Source organism: Zonotrichia leucophrys, chromosome 20, assembly GCF_028769735.1.
Source record: "Zonotrichia leucophrys gambelii isolate GWCS_2022_RI chromosome 20, RI_Zleu_2.0, whole genome shotgun sequence".
Classification (NCBI taxonomy): Eukaryota; Metazoa; Chordata; class Aves; order Passeriformes; family Passerellidae; genus Zonotrichia; species Zonotrichia leucophrys.
The window spans coordinates 3,075,787-3,098,143 of NC_088189.1; the positions used below are offsets into that span (position 1 = coordinate 3,075,787).

The following is a 22,357-nucleotide window of genomic DNA, read 5'->3' on the forward strand; positions in this document are numbered from 1 at the left end:
TCACAGACAAAAATTTCCTGCTTGAGGGTATAAGGTAGCCTCTACATGCCTGAGGTTAGGACAGATGGGCCCTTTTGAGCATATAATAATTCCAGGATTGTCTGCTGTAGGGCTTCCTTGCAATCTTTTCATATGGGACTGGCCACTGCCAGAGGTAAGTAAAGCACTAGATGGCCACAGCCATGACAATATAACAGTACACTTCTTGTCTTAGCATTATAAACAATTGTTAGTTTTAGCTGATATGCTGTCCCCTCACATTATGATAAGCTTCAAACTTTTAGCTGCTACAAGAGAAGTTTGTCTCTTCAGTCAGCAACAGTATTTGTCCAGTAAATAAAGTTACTACCACAGAAAACAATTACACAATGGCTGAGTCATATTTGGGGTTTGAAGACTGAATTTCTGCTGAAATTCTTCAGAACTAGGGAACCTGAAGCAATAGTTTTGCAGATTTCTGGAAAAGTACTATGAATGTTCCAGCCTGAAATTCTAGCTACACAAAGGAATCCTGCTTTACTTTTAGTGCATCTTTCATAGTGTTCAGACTGAAGATGCAGAGGAAGCAAGTTGAGGAGGAATGGTTCTCACAAGAAAGGACAATTGTATCACTGCAAAATTGCGTGTGACCCAATTCAGAGCACAAAGCACCAGGAAAGGCAAAGACAGCTGAGACAGCAAATTCTCAGTCTGAACACTTCAGAGATTTTCCTGTAGGTAAAAGAAAGAATAAGACACAATGAAGGAGAAAAAGAATAAAATTACAGAAATTGTTTGTTTGAATCCGAATAATGAAGGACTGAGACAGATGTTAAACAAGGAACTCATTCTGGAGAGTCCCATGTTAGCTGCTCACAGAAGCTGAGTACCCCAAACTGTAAGTACAACCAAATTTATGTAATAACATTTATCTCACATTATTTAGTCAGTCAGATATCCCAGTCTCATTCTGGGATGATACAGAATAGTACAAATCACATTTCATTACAAACACTGCTAGAATGTGGAAATCCAGTTACAACTATGTAAGTATAAATAAATATTGTGAATGGAACAATTAGAAGAGCAACAATCCCTAAGCTTCCCCACATCAAAAATATAGTCAGCATCTGTTTGTATTTGAACACACACTGAAAGCAGCTCCTTAAATCCACAGATTTCACAAGTATCTGCATTACTAGCTCTATAAACTTTCAGACTGTGATGTTTGCTGTGTTTAAACCTGGTACTGATGCACCTAGAAACAATAATGAGAAATCTGGGGCCCATACTGACTGCTCACCTGCTTCTGACCTCAGGGGGAGCTCGGCTGGAGGAAGGTGAAGCATTTCAAGCTATGAGCCAGTTTGAGTCTGAAGGTGCCTTCGTGTCACAAAGACATCCAGATAAGGTTCTCAAAGATTGTTACAGAATTTTAAAAGGCTTTGTGGAGTGAATCCATTGCCTACCTGATAGATATGACAGACGATTGCACACCATCTTAACATTTACTGCCTTTGAAGTGATGTGCAGAGCCTAAGATAATAAAGTGATCTCCAATAATGCTCCAGAATCAGAGCACAAAAGAGTCTGCCAGAGGCTCAATTCCCCTGCAATGCAGGGACACACAGTCCAAGCAACATCAAACAGGAGAACAAGAGAGAAACTATTCCTTGCTTCCTTTGCTTTCTTAATAACCAAATCAGCCTAAGCAGAAGTAAATGGTGTTTGCTGAAAAGCATCAGTAGAAAACATATAGGAATGATAAATTTTTGGTAGAGTTGTGCTAATTCTTCAATGAATATGTTAAAAGAATGATCACGACTTAATCTGCCTTTAAAAAAACTTCAGCCAATCATTGCAGTTATACATCCCTCATAGCTGGAAAAACACTGGAATGCAAAACATATATTAATTAGTAACATTTTAGTTTTCAGAAACATTAACAGTAGTTTCAGCTTTAGAAGAAAGGGCTGTAGCCCACAGTGAATGTAAAATATTCCAGCATACATGAACTAGCAATGGCAAAGACGTGCCATGTTAACCATTAGATGAATTTTTCTTCTCATCCCTATGTCCCATGAACCTGCTCTCCCATTCCCTGTGGAATGCTGTGGGCTTACACCACAAAGGAGATCTTCCCCCATAAGGCCAGAGCTGTGTTTGTTTCTCTAAACTGCCCCATGAAAACATGAAGTATCTCTTAGGCAAGAGTACAAACTCATCAGAATTTTGTGTTCAGACAGTTGACAGCTCTTGTTTCACACAGGGGTAAGTAGCACCTCACTGCTAGAATTCACAATCTGATTCCTGATAAAACCCTTCTGAGGTTGCTTTGCTGCTTCCAGCACTGTCAGCTTTTTCTTCTTTTGTTTTGTCTCTCAAATGTGCTGTCCTTTGCCACAGTCATCATTGTTTCATAATTTTAAGATTAATTCATGAAACTTAAAGTGATTCATAAGATCCCCTCAAGGTCAGAGCTAAAAGGAATCATGAACAGAGTATGATCCTTCAGGACAGACATGGCAGTGAGTGTCTCAGTGCTGTGAGAGACAGAGTAATGGGAATTTTTATACTTTACAACAACACTGAAGGTTACTTCACAAGCTCCAAACTCAGATTTTCCAGCAAAAAGACTGACAAGCATAAAAAAATATAAAAAAATATTTCTGCTTCGGCCTGGTATCTGGTGTGGTAAGTCAGTGTGAATGGTCCATTAGCCCCCGAGAAGTCCAGCGGAACGTGGTGGAACAAATCCCGAGGGCAGCGCACAGATGAGTAATGGAGTTCCACTGATCAGGGTTACATGAGGAGAGGTGAACAATGGCAACTGTATTTCCAAAGCCTGGAATCTCTCTCCGTGCTTTTTTCTCTTCTAGCAGCAGGACTTTCTCAGTTTCCACTTTTCTTTGGAAAAAACACCATATTTATCATGCCAATGACCAGACTGATCACAACCCAGATAACCACATTAAATCAGTACAGATTTTACCATGACAAAGATGTATCCAAATTACCTTGTGCATGTTTATGCATTTTGAATAAAGCAAAAACAAACTAGGTGGCTCAAAATTAGGAAGATGTGGTGGTTTCATTTTGAAAGCTGAAAAACCAAACAAAACTGAAAAACCAAACAAAAGTGAAGACTGAAAAACCAAACTACAAAACCATGACATTAAACATTATGATGAACGGATTTTCTGCATCATTTATGTAATGAATAAGTAGTAAATATTATTCTCTACTACTTTGAGAGGAAATGATAGTGGAAAGTAGAGAAGAAAAAAGGAATTTAAAACTCCAAAATAAAAATAAATTCTAATTCAATACACACTACAGCTAAATTTGATCAAGTGCTGAAGACTTCATAACAGAAGCAGCATCTTTATCCTGAAGATTATCCTCCTCTTCTTACATATAGTTCTCTTCAAGGCACCTTTTTTTCCCCACAAAAATGCCTTGATTGATAATGAAATTCAGTGACAAACCTGTGGGTTCTCCAAAGACAGATTGCAACTTTTGGAGAATTATTGTGTCTCTTAAAATGTGAACACAGACTGTTTTGCTCAACAATTCCAAGAGATGTCAGGAACATGGTAGGTTATGCATACTGTTTTATTTTGCATAACACAGACTTCTGTAACATACAGGAGATCTCTCATCCTAAAATTCCTTTTTTAATTAATTTTTCCACAATTCAACACCATGTTCCAAGTAATATAAAAAAAAAACCAGGGCACTGAAATCCCACAAGGAACTCCAATAACATACTATGATACCTTGTAATTTATGAGATTCATATGAGACTCTTTGCACTGTGGAAACAATTTTACCAGGATTGCATACGAAGTGTGATCCTTCAGTGTGACAGTGTTCTAGTGTTCTCTGTCAGAAAGCAATGTTTGTTTGGGGATTTTTCCTCAGCACTAAAATAAAATTGACAGAATACAGTGATGCAAAGAATCAAAAAATCATCCTTTTACCTTCAAAGAATCTTCACTCTAACCCCTAAGTCTAAACTTCTGACAAGGAGAGGGAAAAGGTAGAACATATCCTGGTGGTGAAAATGAAAGGAAATGGGTTTTTAATATGAAATAGGTCACCTTTATGACCAGGTGTCAGCTGTGAGTGAGTGATGGATGCCTCAGAGAGATGTTTCAACCTACAGATGTATGAGTGACACATGAAAATTTTCAAGCAGAAGCTGCTTGCATAGAAGACAGAGAACATAATGAAGAAGTGTTATCTGACCTTTAGAGGGGAGAAAAATGGAGAGGGATTGTGCAGCTGACTGATACTTCTGCAAAAACAAAAGTTAAAGTTCAAGCTGTACTACAGCCATACTGGGGCTTGTTCTTTCTCTTGTACAAATTACTACTCTCCCCATGACCTGCAAGGTAACATTACCTGAAGAGGTACAGAAGGAGGTACAGTATTTCCCTAGGGCCCTGCAAGTATAAACATTTAATTATTCTTCATTTTTTCTTGAGTGGGTTCATCGCATGCTGTTTCTATAAGCAATAGACAACGGCAATTCTGGTTCCTTCTTTCACATCGGTTATCGTACCTAATTACATCCTGTGCTTTTTCTGACACAGATTTCTCCCTAAATTTCATACACAGTGCATTCACAACAGTTTTCTCCCACAGGGTGCTGAGGGGTGGTGGATTGTGTCTGCACTGGGAGATGCTCAAGGAAGGAATGCAGGGAGCACTTAGGGCAAGCTCCTCTCGACCAGGCTCTTCACTGCTCTCAGATTTAAGGATGGTCCTTTCTCCTCAGAACTTAATTTATACAATTTGTCAAGAACAAAGAATGTACAGATTAGTAGCTCAGTATTAATCAGCTGAAATCAGCCCCTGTCATTCTACTCCCACAAAATTGAAAGCCCTTTCAAAGAATCAGTGCCTTGGAGCTCTGGATAATCATCATTTAATATTTGAAACCACCACTCAGGAGGTACCTATCTATCAACATGTCACTTCACACACTAACAAAACAATTCTTCTTCCATTGTACCTGAGCTTAAGAATCTCAAGGTGTTTTGGAAGCAGTAGGCCTGAAAAGTCTTATGGAAATCTTGTGATTCCCAATGAAAAGGTTGAGTTGGGACACCTCAGTGGTTGTTGGATTTCTGGGAAGAACTCAGTTCAGACCAATGAAAATTAAATCTCTTTAAAACCATGTTTAGCTTAATGCTTAAAACTTGAAACACCAAAATGGCCATTCACCTTTAATTTAAGCCAGAGTCTGTCAGTAGTTGCTAACGCTGCTGGATCCCCTATTAGATCAGAGCCATCACAGAACACAAAATCTATCACATGCAAACAGAATTTGTAAAATGTTTTATGCCTCTTGATCATAACCTCAGAAAAGTATTGATTAAATTTAAGATATAAAGAAAAAAATGCTAATGACAGATAGCAAGGCTGCTGACACATCAACATTTAAAAGCACTTGGCTGAGTTATTTCTTTTTATCTATCAAGAATGACTTTTGCATATTTTTATATTCTAAAAATACAGAATTAACTGCATCTGTTAGATCAATAGCATAAAGTATCAATGCTGTCATCCATAAACACCCAGTCAGTTTTATGAACCAGATTATTAGTAGTTAAATATTGAAAGCTGCTTGCCCTTTGGATCTCACTTTGATGCTTGTAGCCAGAACATACTATCTTCCAACACCACATCCAGGCTCCACAGTGTGGGAGGAAGATTTTGAACCAGACCATGAGCAAAATTAATTTTCCATCCTTCCAGACATGAAAAGAAAACCAAGAATGGGTTCAAAACAATACTGCACATTTTGGCTCATTAGAGATTGTCTTCAAGGAACGATACAGAATGATCCATATGAGAAAAGGCACAACACATTTCAAGGGGCAGAGTTAGGAATAAAGGTTTGGTTATTGCTGTGAGTCCTGCCACACACAAAGCAATAGCCCAGCAAAGGGTGAATCATCCAGCCACGCTTGCTTTGTCTCCTTTTGTTTCATGACTTTCTCTTTCCTCTGCAGTGTTTGTCACACTCAGTCCTCCTCTGTTCAAGTCCATATCATTCCCCATAATTTGCTCCCTCATCCCTTGCCTTGTTTGGTTTGAAAGCTTAAAAAATAAATATATGCCAGAGACCATCTATTACAAATAACTCATTGAAACAATATTTCAATCAAATCAAAATAACTAGATGTCCAAAAACTGAGAGGGCACAGGCAGCAGCAGAATTGGGGCCGTTGTTATCAAGAGTATTCCAGGAGCTGATTCAACAATGCCTGGCGTGTCTATGGGAGAGAGGCAGTGAGGGGTGGGCAGGGAAATGGCAATGCTGTGACATGGTCCTTTCATCCAAAACAGGGTCAAGGCAGCAGCAACCACAGCACAACACATTTAACCTGGGAACGAGATTGTCTCCCTGGAACTGTGCCCATTTCCCCAGGGTACTCGTCAGGCTGTGCACTGAAATATAACAGTTGGTTTCAAACAAACCCACAGTTATATGACACTGAAATTTTAAGACTGAAATCCTGCTGGTTTCCTTTCATGGTAACCAAGGAACAAACTTAGAGCTACAGAGTAAAAATCAAAGGAATCCAACAAAAAAATATAGCATTTTGCTAATTCTTGGGGTCCAGTTGTATCTAAAATGATTCCTGTTTTGTCTTTTTCAGTTCTTCCAATTGATTATTCTCTTTGTGGGCTGACCAAGATGCTCTGAGCTGTCTGTGGCAGGTGGGACAAAATTCACATTCTATGGACACAAACAGGGTTAAACCTCAAAGGAGCCCTTCAGCATCCAAGGCAAGGGGAGAAGGCACTGAGGTGTGGAAAGGATGCTCCCAGAAATAAGTTTACAGTGAAATTTGGGATACCTCTGCTAGACAACATCTGTGTACAAGCAACAAGAAAGTGTAATGTGTGAGTAGCCCAGATATGCTGAATTGTCTCTTGACTCTGTAGGGGACCTGACAGAGATGGGAGTGATGGAATTCAGAGAGGGAGAAAAGCACAAACATTAATTACAACCAGATCAAGGCTGACTCCCAGAGTCACCAAGCACAGACCTGAATTCCAAAAATAAGGGATATCTTTATCCAGCACACTGTCTCCACAATTGCTACTTAGCTGCATCACACAGGAAGCAATCCAATGTGTTCAGAAATCCCTATGAACTGTACTGGTAAATGAAATAATAAATGTCTTCCCAATGGATTCCCATTGATTTAGAAAATAGACTGAATTATTTTAAATTAAAAAGTGGATGTTTACAGATTTCATAGTCAAAAAGGTAGTGTGGCACAACCACTTTGCTTGCTACTGCTAATAAGTCTGTCATCATAACAAATTAGCATATCTGTGTAAAAATATACATGTATTTGCATATATTCATCTGCAGACATTTCTGTTCCTGTTTTAAAAGTACTTCACAATGTCATCTCAAACCCTGTAGTCAGTATTAGTATTTATATGAAGTCAGTTAAAGTTAAGATGCCAAAATAGTGCTTTTGTTTCCAGGAGACCTCTCTGTCAATTTATTTCAATTTAAATATAGCATATTAGTTTTCTCTAAAAAAGAGGGAAGAAACAGAACTGAGCTTTTTGTCACTTGGAATCACATTATCTCCTAAGTATAATTCACATAAAACAAATTATGAGACTGATCAAATGCTCTGTTAACATAATTCTTTAATAATAATATCACTTAGATCTTAAACTGCTTAATTAGATTTCAGTCATTGCAATCAACAGCCTCATTGAAACTGTTCATCTATAATTTATACTCTTTGCATTTTACTGTTCATTTTAAAAACAGCATTAACAATAAGAGCCAGTAGTAAGTAGGAAAAAATATTAAAAATTAAAACCCTCTAGGTTTTGGGGTGAGCTTAATTCCTGATTCACTGAAGATATTCCAACTGGTTTGAATAGATTCATGATTTCCCTTTAAGAAAAATACATTTGGACTTCAACTACACATCTAGATACAGCTTTTGCATCTGACCACAAATCTGAACTGAATAAGTTGTGCTTTTATTGGAAAGTTGATAAATTAAATAGAACTTTCAGATACTTGAAGCCTAAACACATTCAATTTAACTTCCAGTCATTAAGCAGATTTTTCTAGATAATGAAGGTGTAAAGAACAGGCCTAGACAATGCAACATTTGCTGAAGTCACGTTCTTTAAAGAAAACATGTTTACTGAGAACAATGCAGAAGGGTTCTGTAAGGAAGTATTTGTGCATTTCTGAACATTAGAAAAGAGCCATGTCCAAAATAACTTTTTTTTTGAGTGCAGATGGAAATAGGTCATCCAGGAGCAGATGACTGACTGTCTTAGAATAAATTACAATTATACCTTCAATGGTAAAGTACAACCCTTGGGTCTGCCCTGCAGGAAACAGAACTCCCCATCTGATACCAGCCCCCTACACAGCACAGGTGGGATATTACAGCTCCAGGACTTTAGACAAGATTTGAGGATTGTGGCTCCTCTTTGAACAGAGAATATCTTCATGTTAACAAGTAAGGAGTTTTGCTTTTATCCCTATTATTTTAATATCCAGATGTTTATCTGTTGTTATTGCAAGATGGTATATTTATATACTTCCAGATTTATAAATATACTCCCTTTAAACACACAGTGATTGGTTAACACCTTGGTGTTTCTTCCATTACTATTTTAGCTGCTTAAACTGAACACATTTCAGTAGCTCCTTCCTAGCAGTGCCCACAACAGACCCCAGCAGGATTTTAACACCCATCCCTCTAGAGCATTCTGCTGATATGCTCAAAATATAAGTGTAAACTAGCAGGCATCTGCTAAGCTACTAGGGAAGTATCCAGTAAGTAAATAAATGCATCTGGGTTGCAGCCACTGAGATTTATAGCACTTTTCCCCGATTTCCTCTTTCACACTACAGTAAATACAGTAATGGTGCTGGCTAATAAACAGCCATAAATCTGCCTTCCTGTGTTTATGATGTTTGCTGATTGAAAAGTAATGCTGTGAAACTGATGAAGTCAGGGACTATGAATGCAGGAAGGCTTTGGGTGCTGGGGGGAACATGTTTTTAGTACATTTGAAACAGTCCATTTTGCAAGAGGTCTCCACTCCCACATCAATAAGTTGGGGTTTTCTCATAACCTTCACCCCCTCTATTTTCCACATGTTGTAAACTAGATTTTTATTCCTAATAAATTCAACAGATCCAGTGCAGATGTAGAACAGAAGAGGAGGTCTGGAGTTTTGTGAACATGGCTTCTCATCAGCAACTCAATTCAGTTCCCATGAAGTCGTCGGAAAAATTCCTGGAGACTTCCATGAGAGCTGAATTGGGCTTCTGTTCCTTCCTTCCTTCCACACTGTTTCTTTTATCCCCCTCTTCCATCCTTGAGGGCAGTTTGGGAACAGTGGTATAGAACACAAAACTGCTCTTCCAAGTCAGTTAATGCAGCCCTGCACCAAACTTCTCAAAGTGCAGCAAAGGTTGGCTGCAGGATCTCTGCAGGCAGAGAGCATCCTCCCAGGAGTATCCATACTGATTCTCTCAGCATCTCACATTCTGCTGACCCTGATGGGGCTGTCCATAAAAGTCAGACATTTCTTTTCAAGTAATGACACTAATGAGAAAAGTGACAGTGGGGGGTTTTTCTCAGACACTTGTAGGTGTTAGTTTGAGAACTAAATCAGAAGCAAACAGAAAAGGTGACTTAATTAGATGATTTTATCTTTAGAAACTCTGGAAACAACTTATTTTATCAACTAAAGACTTGGCACTTCTGTATGTTGGAAGTGCTATACACTTGTGAAAGGTAGCTCAAATATTAATTAAATCAGTTTGCAGATGTCAAATCTGTGAGATGTCAAGTGATAGCTACAGGGAATTAACTGTGGTTATATTTAAAAAGAGAGGAAATATTTTCCTCTCTACCAATGAGAAGATAGACACTGTTGGCATTGAGCAACAGAAGTGGTAACTTCTTGCAATCCATCTCCTCTTGGCCATGTATCCCCTTCCCTCCTGGCAGATGTGCTAATTTCAGCGAAGTTTAAAGTGAATTCCTTCAAAGAAAACAGTTAAGACAGGCCTAGCTATGCTGACCTGTAAAAGGTCTCTCAAGAGGAAGCATAATTTCATTTTAACAACCTTTATCCCCTCCAGCAGTTACAGCTACCAACGCTGCAGACTGATATAAAATCCCCAGGGCTACAGGAACCTCAATACAAAGGAAGGAGGTGAGACTTTATGACTGACTGAACAAGAAATCCCATTATTTTCCTTCCACAAGAGCCCATGCAAGAGTCTTCCTCATCCCCTCACAGTGAAACCTGCACTACTGCCAAAGGGGGAAACGCTCAAATTCCCCCTTGCTACACAGGGAGAATTCCCTCAGGAATTGCAATGGACACTCTCCTTCCCAGTCATTATTGACTCCTCAGAACTGCATAAGCCAGGACAGGTGAACTGCCAGGAACTCAGACAGGGGGTAACATCCATTTCTATTCCTGGTTTACAGAGTAAGCAGTTTTAGGACTGACACAGGTGGGAAAAAAACCTTTTTGAACAGGAGAATATTTTACTTTCTGTAACCAAACTATATTTTGTTCAATAATATTTGAAATGGGAGTTAAACTGTACACCAGGACTAGCATCATTTTAATAGATATTTTACAGCAGGAGAATTGAAAACTCTAAATTTCAAATGCAAAAGAAAAAAACAAACCCTGTGCAGCTCTAACACCAAAAGGTCACTGCTTATCTTGCTTTATCCCTGCCATGCCCAGTTTATAATTTTTTTGCCATATATGAATCTCCGGACCCATTTTTATTAGTGCTAAAATAGACTGTTCTCCCACTGTCACACCATCTGTCTTTTCCTCCTGCCTGCCAGTATACAGAACATCTAGGAGTTGTTCTGAAAGGAGAAAAATGGGAAAGAAAGAAAACTGTATTGTTTTGGTCACACACTCTGCTGGTGACAGCCTGTTTCCAGCAGCGACTGTCTCCACAGAGGGACACATTCAGCCTTCGCCAGCCTGTGACACACACTGAGTTTAAAAAAAAAACCAACAAAAACGCAAAACAAAACCCTCACTGGTCTGAAATGAGGAGAAATGAGATTTGCTTTCTGCTCTCCCACTGTGCAATTCCAGAGAAGGGCAACTCCTCCCAGTATCAGCACTGCCCTGTTGACATTTCAGGTTCTGTCTCGGAAATTTGTCCTGACAAATTTCTGATTCAGACTGAGCCTGAATCAGCACCAACAAGACCTGTTCACAGCACACACCAGGAATGGGATTTTCAGAAAGTGACAGCAAACACAATATGGGCTGTTGCTGCCTTTTTAGAATTGACTTTGACTTCAAATGTAAAAACTTTTGGGGGGACTTTTTGATAGAGGTATCAAATTCCTTTTTTCCCCACATAACAGCTCTTTGTATGACTGGCAATCCAGGAGACTGCAAGCTCCACTTATACTCAAGACAAGCCAGAAATGAAAAAGTTCTGAGTGGCACAAGTGGGGCAAGAGGCTGTTATTACAAGGAGTGGCCTCACAGATAATTTTACACCTGCCTGACACAGCAGTCACATCTCATGAAATGAGCTGGATCACTCACGTTGTGCTATGTGTTAGAAATAGCTGCAGACATTTTTCCAAGAGGAGCCCATGGAATCAATGGTCTGTCAGCACAAAAAGAAAAAGGTAGAGTGAGAATGCATCATTCAGAACAGATTATCAGGCTGACCATCACACAAGTTCTGTGAGGTTGTACCAAGAGAGTGAGAAGCACAAGATCCCTGTCAGTGTTCAGTCTCTGTCTGCTGCATTTAATACATTAAACTCGTACCTCAAGAGAACAGTCAGACTTGTTTAGCTCCTGGGTTGGGGAGTGAACAGTCACCTCCCTGTTTTGACCATAGGATATTTCAAAAGCAATAAAAGAGTGGGTCATGACAAAGAATGAGGGATAAAATAGATTCAGAAATACAAAAGCCCAGAAAGTTCTGGAAGCCATATTTTCCACTTGCTTGCATGCATGAGCAATTAATTAATAACAAAATTTAATTTCACAGAAATAAACCCCAGCACTGTATGAGCCTATTCCAGTATGTGACAGCACTTCAGAGCTCAGATTGAGAGGCTGGTTAGACAAAATAGAGAGGGACAGCTTTGCAACTGGGGAGCTTCCATTTCCTTTCCATCCACTACCACAGCAACACAGCTTCATAGTCTAACAGTTCTTGCAGCATCCTGGCTTTTTCCTTTGGGCTAAAAATGAATTGGCATTGAAGCCATTTGATTTTTCAAACTTTTAAGATTTTTCATGGGAAAATAGCACCATCTGTAGGAAAAAATGGACCAAATTTGATTAAAATGTGTGTCTATTTTCAAGCCATTAAGCAAAAGTTAGGACTTTCTAAGAATAAATGCATTCTTTAACAAAATTGGACCACATTTTATCCTCAGAGGAAGCCAAATGGACTTTTGTGAAGGAAGGACAATGCCATTCCCATCCCATGATAAGAAAAAAGGTGCTATGACAAAAAATTTTTTACTTTAATCCCCTCTAACACTGTTCAGAAGGACAAACATCAATAGCCTACAAATCCCAAGTTCTTCCCCAAATACCACCATGACAGCAAACTCATATCAGGCTATTGTTAGAACTGTTTTTTAGTTATTGACAGAGAAAAAGAATCAGCCTTTTCAGTAAAGTTCCCTGACTGTTGGCCAATTCTCTTTCTAACATATGCATCTTTTATCCTAAAGCACACATATGTACTAGAGAACTTGGCTGCCTGGTGTGAATGAGCAAAACATTCAACAAGAGAAGGAGCTCCATAAAGATATAACAGACTTCTGGTTGCATGTTCTTATTTAATGAGAAGATGAACATTATCTCAATTGACATGACACTAATAGTGGTACTAACTATCCTGTGAGCCATTTCCTCTCTAAAGAAAATCAAAAAGCTCCCATTGCTAAATACTCCCTAGAAAGAAAATTATTTTTCTGGACTGAGTCCTACTTCTACCCTCATCTTGCTGGGAAACACTGTAAAATATTTAAAATAATTTTAAAACTTAGTTTAAAACACAAGGAAAGTCTACTGGCTTTGGAAACATTCACAGTTTATCTCACAGTGCTTGAAATGTTTATATAGACTGTACCTTATTTCCTAGCATGAATGTCATTGGATTCTTTGAAAGCCTTTAAGATGTATCATGACATTTGTTGCTTTTAAAGGTAGCATTTCAATTAGCCTAATGATGGTTTCCTAGGAGAACTGAAGATCCACTTAAAAACACTGCACAGATCAGAAAAGCAAATGTGTGCATGTAGACATGCTTATGTCTGTCTTCATCAGATAGTCAGAACAGTGCTGTTACTTGCCTGTGGACCTTTCTCTTCTTAATTTAGCCTTCACATTTCACTGCAGTTTCTATAGTGACCTTTATTTCTTAGTGACAGTTGAACTATGCCTGAATGCAAAATTTAAGAGCCATCCTTGTCCACATTGCCTACGAAAATCCTCAGGGATCTTTCATAATAGCTGCACCACAGCTGCACAAACTGATAATTCAAGAGATATTCCACTTGGCATGGAACTGATAGCTGCATCAGATAACATTACTAATGCCATTTTATTTCTCCAGCCCTGAGGTGAGATGTGGAAGAGCAGAATGTTAACAAAACCCCAGCAGCAGCTTATTCCAGAGCACAGCTGTTGCACAGGATAACAGAAAAGCGTGGCCCTGCTGATCCCAGCCCAGGATGGGCAAGGGGCTCACAGCAACAAAGCCCAGTTCTGTCCAGAACTGCATCAACGCCTCCCTGGGAGGTCTCAGGGGCATTTACAATCAATCTCTCACCACTGCTGGTTTTGAAGCTACAGAACAAGATGTGAGGAGTCAAAGAGAAACCTCTAAGTTCAGCTCCTCCCAAGAGCCAGCTGAGGGCTCATCACACATGAAATGCCATCCTACTCCTTCGGGGAGCATTGCTTTCTGCAGTTCATAAGTAAAATTTATATGATCAGTTGAGGAGGGGGCACACAAAAAGCATCAGCAGCTGCAAAATCAAGTCTTGAATGAACTGAAGAAAAGCTTCAAGACAGCACTGATGCCAGGTGGCATTAGCCTGCAGTGAGATCTGGGCACAAAAATAAGATACATGCTGTTCTCATCAATGAAGCACACCGAGCTTGTATTTAGTAAAAATTGCAAATTTGTTTGAACAGCCCAGGAGAGATTAATCAAAGACTGATTTGTTGCAATCTGCCATACCCTCACTTGTCTTACATATCTGGCTTTGAAGCTGGAGAGTGACTTTGAGTCTCTGAAGTTATTTTCCATTTTCTGACATAACACCACCAGCTGTTTCTGCCTTCTGGGATGAGCCAGCCCAGGTAAATTCACCCATATGGAGAGAGCTGGCTAAAGGGAGCCTCCCCTGCAGTTACACACACATTCAAGTGCACACAGACACATTCTGCAGGGTATTCTACTCCAGGCTAAATTTCATTTAAGCTCTTTCTGAATCTGAAAACCTTGAACAACACAGTGAGATTTTCTTAAGGTCTTCAATGTATGCAGAAGTCATGATGCTTAACATGCTCAGGTTAAAATGTTTCAATAAAGCAACATTTGTTTATTTAATTCAATATGGTTTTAGGACCTGATTTGAATTTGCAAATTGAATTTGCTCCATCACCACAAAGCAAATTTCATCAAAGTGAGAAGTTTGCTCTTACTGTTTTCTATTCTTCTCATGCTTATTATTTGCAGCACCCTGAGATCTGAACAAATTGTGCTTCATCAGAAAATTTCCACTTTGCAGAGCAGCTTTTCTGCCCTCCTCAGGGAAAACTAATGTGAAAATGCGTTTTCCTCCAACTTTTTCCTGCGCAGAAAAGTCAGATTTGAGCCTCCACACCAAAATGTGATGAGTAGGAATGGAATAAATGGGTCAGGTTTCAAGAGATGTCTAGCTGCAGTGATATTTGAGGCTCAGGAATGTAACCTGGCAGACAAGCTGTCATGGGAAAAATGTAGAAGATCTCAGCATATTAAGTAAAAGTCTCACCACAACTCTTTCTGCAGCCTTCCCTTGCCTCACCTGCAGCTAACGAAACATAGCAAATTTTAATAACCTCAGCAGTTTCATGAGTGTAATTAAACCTCCAAATTATGTGACAAACCAGAGTAAAAAGACTTCTAAATTCTGCAGAGCTTTGTGCAGGTATGTGACATAAGCAAATTTCAAGGCCTTAAGGGTTTGTGCTGAGTCTGGAATTCACGCACGCGAGCCTTTCGTGCAGAATCAGACGAACACTTCACTCCTCCCCTTGCACTTCACTCTGAGCCTGGGTCCACTAGAAGCTACAAAAACAAATGATAGCAAAATTTACATAACACAGGAACTGCAGGCAACATTTGCACGAACCCCTGCAAAGCCCAAATGCCAAACAGTCAGCATGTGCTGAGAAACACAAAATATTATTGACACTATGACAAAGCTCATACATTACAGCTCAGGAACAGGACTCCTACTGCTCATGTTGTATTTGATTTTTAAAAAGTAAGAGCATGCACCACAGATGTTGGGACTTCTGCAGCTCTGATTTGACTTGGAAAGCCATGACACAAACTGCTAAGTGAATTCCCCAAGAGTGACTGTCCCACAGAGACTTTTTAATCTTTCAAGACCTATCACACTTCATGGGATTACACTGTGTAACATAACAACACGATGTGCCTGAATACAAATCACTGTCTTCCTGCTGAACATGGAAAGAAATAAAAAAAAAAAAAACAAACCTTGCCTTCCTTTTTCTTTGGTACATATTCTGAGAGAAAATTTTAAGACAGTGAAGTCAGAGTGACAAAACTTCTCCGGCAGCATCCAAATCACCAAGGATACAAATGTTTCATTTGTCTCTCTGTTCAAACAAGGTGGGCTGTTTTCATTTATTAATGCCAGCAGAGATCTCTTTCCCTGCAACACACTCACATGGCTCATCAGATGCATGCTCTACTTCAAAAACTCTCTTCTGATGTTTAACACTGATGTCTCTGCAGACAGCTCTCACTGCATCAATTAGGAAAGGAACAACAAAGCATCTCTCAAATTACAGTATAAGGAGTCTTAATGTATATTAAAGGTAGCCCTGTGTAATGAGCCAGTGTAAATGTAAACTGAGTCCCTGGAATAGCAGGAAACAGCAGAGCAAAAGGAGAGGGCACAGAACTGGAGACAATTGCAGGAATCAGCAGCATGGTCCCCTGCCAGTGGGGAAGCAGAGTTGGGAGAATGTGCAATCAACGTGCTCTCAGCACTACAACCTCCAGTACATCCAGCTGCACAAAAAAAGAGCTCAACCATCTCTGAAAACTGCGTGCCATCTTACCTCAGATCTGTTACTCTTGAATACTTAATTCGTGGTTTACATCTTGCCCTTGATTGCCATCTTCTTGACAGCAGTGGACAACTCCCTGCTCTCCTATTAAAAAAAAAACAAAACAAAAAACTGAAAAACAACCATGTTTCAGCTGAATAAACCTTCCTCCAACTTCTATAGTTGCAGATGAGAGGACAAGCTTATTTGAGTCCAGATAATCTTCCAAACTAAAAATATTAACAAAATTTCAAATATCATATTCTTCCTTCAGTCCACAATACCCTTGCAAGCAATCACTTATTCCCTATAGATTACACCAAGCAACTCTACGTGGATACGAAGCCAAACCTCTAATCTCTGCTCTCCTTCCAAGCCTCTCTTTGAAAGGTCATCAGCCCAAAATTTATTATATGGCTTCATCCCAGCCTCTTATGAAAGCTTAATCTCTTAACTGAGCTGCTTGGCTTTCCCCCCTCTACTCAGTTTTCCTGTTTCAAACAAGGACAAGAAAATAACTTGATTTATGCCCACCAAAAGTCACCCAAGAGGCTTCTAATTGTCATTATAGGGATAAGAAACCAGTGTGCAGGGTCTAGATGGAACTGGGCTGCAGTTCCTGACTGCTTCACAAGAAAATACAACAAAGACTACCTTTTCAAAAAGCAATGTACAGTCAAACTGACTTTATTTGCTCTGGCCCAGTTTCTAAAGGCCACAACCAGCCTTTAGGAACACCAGTAATTATGCCACTGATTTATTTTACACAGTGGGAACTGGATTAAAGGCATTCAAACAAAATTACAAAAACAACTGCCACAGAGAAAGTCTTTAAATTCTGATTTTTTACACCAACCACTGCTTTAAAAAACCACCACTCTTCACCATCTGATACCACACAGAACATTAAGATTCTGTTACTATTACTGTGCTGAAGTATTTTCTTCCAAGGAAAAAGATACTGGTTGCAGAGACAATTTTTGGAAAAACACCAAATCAGGAGCAGCAGAACATGCCATTTTCATGATCATCTATGATATTTTTCCAGCCCTATGACCTTCATTAAAAAATTTCCTACCCAGCCAAGTGATTAAAGTGATGAAAGGTCATTTAGCACTTTCTAGTCCTTCAAGGCATTCAGTCACACTTTGTGCTGCAGAGAGTTTGTCTTCCCTCAGTGTTTGCCACCACGGAGATGGCAACCAGCAGTGTCATGATGGAAGAGTTGTTCATTTCTCTTACATCAGTTACACTTCAGTACTAAAAGCTGACTCTTCTTTTGCTACATGATCACAGTGAAAGAGAAATCTTAATCAATAACTCAGGAAAGGCTTCATGGTTGGGGCAGTTTGACACTCTTATCTTCCTCTTGGCACCATGTCTGAGCTGCCTGAGGGCACTTCCATCACAGTACCTGTGCTTTGATATATTTTTTACAAATATTGATGCAAAACTAATTTTATCTTGCATTGATGTAAATTTATCAACAATAGTTTATTACTATAACTACCATGCTATTTAAAAGAAAACCTCATTTCTTATCACAAAAAAAAAAACCCCACAAGCGTTTTTCAAATCACCTGGTTCACTCTGCTAAATTGGACAGCAAAACTATAAATAAATAATCTTAGAAGCAGAGTAAGCTGCTGAGCTTGCCTGGCTGCTGGAATAGGGAACTGCCAACAATGAGAGGGCTGGAAGGTTTATTTGTTATTGATTATTACTATTATACATTAACACCCAAATGTCCCCTCTGTCCCCTCACAATTCCTCGAGTTTTAGATTTTACAAAACAGAGATCGACACAGAATTCCTCTCCTGAATACCTAAGAAGGTATCAGGAAAATGACAGAAGTAAGGAAATATTGCTATACCCTCTCTCTAGAACAGAAATGAAACCTTAAATGATTTAACCAGAATAACACAGCAATTATTCTAAGCTCCAAGGAGATCTCAGCTTTCCTGAGGTTGATCCACAGGATCCAGACCCACAATCTAGGTGCAAGACAACTTTTCCACTCAAAACACAAATTAGTCATTATTTCCAGGTAAACTTAGATGGCAAACAGAGCACTCTTCTCTCTGGACATGTCCTTCCCAGATTACAAAGAACTGCAATTTTAGACACTAAATGAAACCTAATTCTATCATGAATTTGAAACTGGGGACAGGAAGAAAATTGATCTAGAATGCTTTTTTCCTTGATCTTTCCTCTTTTAGGTATTTTACTACTTTTTATATTTTCATTGTTGACTCACAGATTACTTTAAAGCTTATGTAACTATTTTTTTTTTAATCCTGTCACTGTAGACTATATGTGGGGCATAAACTTATTCACTTTAAACTTGGCTTGGTCACGCCATCATTCTAATTGGTTTGTGGAAAAAAAAGAAAATTAGGTTTATAAGACCATGGAAGCTGGTAGTTACATGTGCATACTGGTAGTTACATCTTTTTCCATACAAATTGTTCTATTCCTTGGGGGAAAAAAAATTAATCAACAGATTACTGGGAAAAAAAATTCTAAATCCATGCTTGAGTACAAACAGTTTCCTAACAACAACCGCCACCGACATATGCGCACGTACTCTGATACAAAACTGTGATCTCCCAAAAGTTTCTTCAAATTGGCAACACTGCCTCTCCTTATCCAGGACACACTTATCAATTCCAAGTCAGATAACTGAGGGCTCAGAGGCAGCACCTGTTTTCTAAGCAGTTTTAAATTTCATCTTTCTTAGACCAGACACTAAATTTATATGATCTATACTCAGCTTGCATGATGTGTTCAGTGATTTTATATCAAAACATCCTTCAATAATGGAGAAATTCTTTTCTCTGAAAGATGGAATTCATCTCAGTTACACAGTAAAAAGCTACAGCTGAATGAATCAAGTACCCTTTCTATCAGTGTCCAAAATAAAATAAGGAATTAAAAGCTAATAAAAACTCCTGAACCGGCAACAGCCTTGCAATTTGCTATTTGTTGGAGAGGCAAAATGTACCTGACATTCCAAAGATTCCTAAAATAATCACCCATGATTAACAGTGCTGTGACAAGCACACAAGGAACAAACAGCCAGCAGGACACAAACAGCACCATGTCCGTTCATAACAGGGTTCAATGTGTTGAGAGAAGGTTTGGGCTTGAAATGAAGGCTCATGGTGGATGTACTCTCACATACAGCAAAGCATGTACAAAACAACTCTGGAATCATCCAGTTTCACTGGCTTGAATCCTGAAAAATGTAAGTAATTTCCACTTCTGCATTTAAAGGCAATTTCCCTTAATACAGACTTCACCTTATAGTTTTCTAGAAGATTATCTTAAAATAAAATGCAGAATTTTTAAAGAAAACCAGCTAGCAGAAAATTTGAAAGGAAGGAAAGAACCCATACCAAGTAGGGCATTTTCATGTTTTCAGATATTTCCATCCTTTTCTATTCATTGGCTGATTTGAGCTGCAACATTAAACACTTTGGCAGAAGAGAACAGAGAAAACAGCACCTCTCTCATTATTGCTGCCACCCCATGGACCTCACCTCACAGGCATGAAGAATCTCACCCAGATGAAGTTCTGTCACCATAACCAATGACAAAGAAGCCACATCACTCTCACAAATTAAATTTGGCTGGAAGAGTAGCAAAGAAGAAGAGAGTGCCAAGCATATTTTTGTTTTGCTAAATGAAAGGACGTTCTATCATTTCAGCTAGAACCCATATGTCACTCATACCAAGGGATATCAGTAACACATTTCCTTCGGAAGAAAGAACACAATGAACCAATTAATCAAACCTTAAAATGAGGATGAAAATTATTACAGCCATTTGTTAAAATACAAAAGGGCATTAAGAAAATAAACAGCAATATCTGCTATGGTGAATGGAGTGATATTTTCAGTATCCCAGGCTTGCAGAAAATTGGCACCTCCTTTCTGGGACTTGAGTGCTTCTGAATGCAGGAGTTTCTTAGCACTCCTTCTGATTCACTAAAAATCAAGAGATAAATTCTGTCTCTACCTAACATGAACCAGGGATAAGACTATTGAAAAAAATGTGTCTGATCCTGCACTGACTCAAGTTTTTTTCTAGAACTTTGTGAGGACCTTTTGAAACCCTCCTATTTATGTATTTAGATGACAGGCAGCAGAAGTAGTGTTGAGCCCACCTAACTACAACCTGAAGCTATGAATTTATTTGAAGCTGGCAGCCTAAAGTGAAAGAGGCACCTCCAAGGGGTTGTGAATCCTATGATGGTTGATAGCCCAGAGCAGGTGTCTCATTATTAGACACATAAAACAGGCAATGTAAGCCAAACAAAATGGCAGGAAATGGAGAAGCAGTCTGTATTAATAAGTTTACCTAGTGTGTTTCACTAATTTAAGAGTCTCAAAGAGGTCCATGACATCAAGACTGGAGTACTACAGAGATGGAAGGAGATGGAAGAGAGATGGAAGAGAGAAGACAACACAGCTGTAGAACCACAGCTCCTTCCCCATTTCACCAGGAAGTGCAGGTGGGGCATCTGAGAGGACTTTCAATAGATTCTCCTGAAAACCCCTAATGTGATAACATTGACCCAGCAGATTTCAGACAGAGATACACCCTCGTTTGAGCAGTGAGGAAATCCTAGCGTGTGATATCTGGAATCAACAATAGATACACAAATAAGTGAAGCACATCACTGCAGTCATTTCTGATGTACAGCTCTATCACTAGACCTTTTTCTACAGTAAAAACTAGAACTGAAACTCTGGAGCACTTAGAAAAGTTTTTCTGTCCTTTTCACTGTCATTTAAATTTTTTTCAATGACAGACTGAAAAGCTATGCTAGTTTCATTAACAATGAAATACGTTTCTCATGAAATCTTTTTCCTCAGCAGTAGTAAAGTCAAACTGGAGTGAGCCACAAAGCATGGTGCTGTTCAGGCAAGTCCTAGACAGTTCACAGCCCGGAGCAGATAATTTCATTTTATCCCAACACTTTTGTTGACAAACAGAGTGAGAATGAATGACCCTTCCACAAGCAAGAGCACTGATCCCCAGTGTTAGTGCAGCAGCTGGGCAGCTCACAGGAGTACTGGCCCTTGGACAAGGCTTTGCTCAGAAGGGAACTTTCTCACAGACACCCTTTAGTTCTGTGAACTGGGGAGGCATTTCAGCCTCACTGAATGGGGCAGGCTAGAAAGGACCACACTGGGTCATCTGCTCCTGCCTCTGCTGTGTTGTCCCAGAGCTCAGTGCAAATAACCAAGAGACTTCAGGATTTTAGCACAGAAAGGTGTGCCATTGCTTTCAGCAGAAAATCCAGGTGAGTGCTAAGGATTCCAGGCCAAAAGAAATTCAAATTAAAGCCCTCATTCCAAACAGTTAAGCATCTGCATTGCCTGCTTGAATGAATAGCACAAGTGACTAAATGAGATTGCTAAATCTTAAGTTATACATGAGCAGAACCTTTGCAAGAACTAACTCCCAACAAACTAAAATTATCAAATTGGAAAAGCAACACTCAATTTCAATTACACAGAACAAAGCACTGGTGGCTATTGGTCTCCTTATTTAAATGGTGTTTATTTAAAGCCATTAATTAACAGAAGCCTGAGATCTCACATAATGTTGCCTGGGTAGAATTTCTGTTTCCACACCATATACACATGAAATTCAAAGTGAAAGGCTTAAAAGCTTAATGCAGTAAAGACAGAAAATATGAAACTTTTCAAATCCTCATTTCTGTGGCCTTTTGCTCACCCCAGTCTCCTATCACTTTTTTTTTCCTTAAAAGACATTATGTGTTAGGAGAGCAAAGCAGCCTGGGGAGGTGATATTTTACCATTGTCTGTGCCATTAATGCAGTTAAAAAATCCTCAGACTGGAAAAATCAGACAGATGCATCTTCCAGGTTCACATGTGCCAACTCCATCTGTTAAATCATTAAAACACAGGCTTGGCAGATTCTGGAGAAAAACACAT

General features: G+C 39.2%; 1 long non-coding RNA gene across 3 annotated transcripts in view; it reads right to left on the reverse strand.

Moving 5' to 3' along the window:
• LOC135456200 (uncharacterized) overlaps positions 1-22,357 on the reverse strand; it is a 140,035-nt gene that overhangs the window by 112,319 nt on the left and 5,359 nt on the right. For 2 of the 3 annotated variants that reach the window (XR_010442477.1, XR_010442475.1), the window contains exons 2-3: positions 16,399-16,491; positions 2,189-2,886 (exon numbers count right to left, since the gene is read on the reverse strand). This is a non-coding gene — a long non-coding RNA (uncharacterized LOC135456200). Of the gene's footprint in view, positions 1-2,188; positions 2,887-16,398; positions 16,492-22,357 lie in introns of those variants that run through there. The other variant, XR_010442476.1, reaches the window with a different exon arrangement.